This window comes from Stegastes partitus, unplaced genomic scaffold, assembly GCF_000690725.1.
Source record: "Stegastes partitus isolate 25-593 unplaced genomic scaffold, Stegastes_partitus-1.0.2 Scaffold1007, whole genome shotgun sequence".
NCBI lineage: Eukaryota > Metazoa > Chordata > Actinopteri > Pomacentridae > Stegastes > Stegastes partitus.
In genome coordinates this window covers 9,890-11,560 of record NW_007578738.1, presented here as the reverse complement: position 1 = coordinate 11,560, position 1,671 = coordinate 9,890, and positions in this window count along the sequence as shown.

Below are 1,671 nucleotides of genomic sequence, written 5' to 3'. Positions count from 1 at the left end.
CTTTTATCAGGACACAACATCGAGTATCAGCACTGTGACTTACAAGCAGACCAAAGTTAAACTACATGAGAGTAGAGCTCACTGAAGCAGAACCCTTCTTCAGCTTCTGCTTTTATTTTCTTGACTCGTGAATATTAGAATGTCACTGCACACCAGCCAAAGCAACATCAGAGACCCTTCTTACCCCTTTACATCAAATATTAGTTGAATTTAGAGTTTGTTCTTGTTGCAGATGTTCTTGTATGCACATTACAGCCACCTCCTGCTCGTTCCTCTTCTGTGCATGTCACAAGAACATGATAAAATACAAATGGTACATTTTAATCAAAGGTTGCTGAGTTCTGATTATGCAAAACCTAAGATCAGCAGCAGTTTGTCTTTTCAACCCTAAGCCACATATTGCTGATGCTTTGCTGTGATTGTTGAGGTTTTCTTGTTTCCTGCTGTGTTGCACGAACACAGCAGGATGTTGCAGTGTTTATGTGTCACTGAGAAGCTTTTATGGGCAACGTGTTTTAGTGCTGAATTGGCAGTTGCCTCTCTGACTAGTTTGCTGCTCTCTACAGGTCATTTTTTCATTGCTTGTATTCAGTGTAGTAAAAAAGAAAAAAAACATCTCCACTGTCAGCAGAGTCATTTATTTTATCGTCTGATTTGGTATCTTTTGGATGAAAATCAACAACAAGGCGATGCAAAAGGCCCCTTTACAGTGTACACAGCCAGTAGAATATGCTGCAGACTTTTAATTTGAAACATTAAATCACATTTTTGTGATCTGTAGGATAAGACTTTGTACAATTAGATCATTAATAGTTTGGACAATTATACTATCTGTATTGCTATTCTTTCCATAATGACAAAACATGTTGAAATTAAAGAGCAATATGTCTGTAAAGGAGTTAGCATTTACTCTCAATGTGTTCATATGTTTATGCTCTCAGCTTGTTGACTGTATATTCAGTGGGGAGCTGGTTTTCCTTAATGAAACAGGAGAAGCACTTCTTCCTCATTTATTTATTTCACTGGATAGATATATAAATAAGTATAAGGAACCGATGCTGTCATTTTGCAGAGTGGGACTTCTGTATCATTTTCCTTCATAACATATATCCATCCATCCATCCATCCATGTATCCATTATCTATACAATGCTTAATCCTCACTAGGGTTGCAGGGGGGGCTGGAGTCTATCCCAGCTGACTGGACCAGGGACACCCTGGACAGGTCACCAGTCTATCACAGGGCTACACTTACACTCACATTCACACCTATGGACAATTTAGAATCACCAATTAACCTCTGGGAGGAAGCTGGAGAACCCAGAGAGAACCCACGCTGCACGGGAAGAACATGGAGACTCCACGCATCCCAGGTGTCCTCACCAGAACACGAACCAGCGACCTTCTTGCTGCGAGGCAACGATGCTAACCACCACTCCACCTTGCAGCCCCAGTAACAATATGCAAGGCAGAATTACTACTATATTGAAACTTGCTGTGCAGTAGAGAGCAGTTTTCCAGAGCAGAGTCATAAATGAGCTGCACATTCTAGTTACATCTAAATCATGTTGAGGCAGGAAAGAAGTATTTTCATTGGGAGAAATAAATGAGATGAGTTAAAGGGGTTAAATCAAGCAAAGCAGGGACTTTGAAGTGACTTTAGTATCGGTGG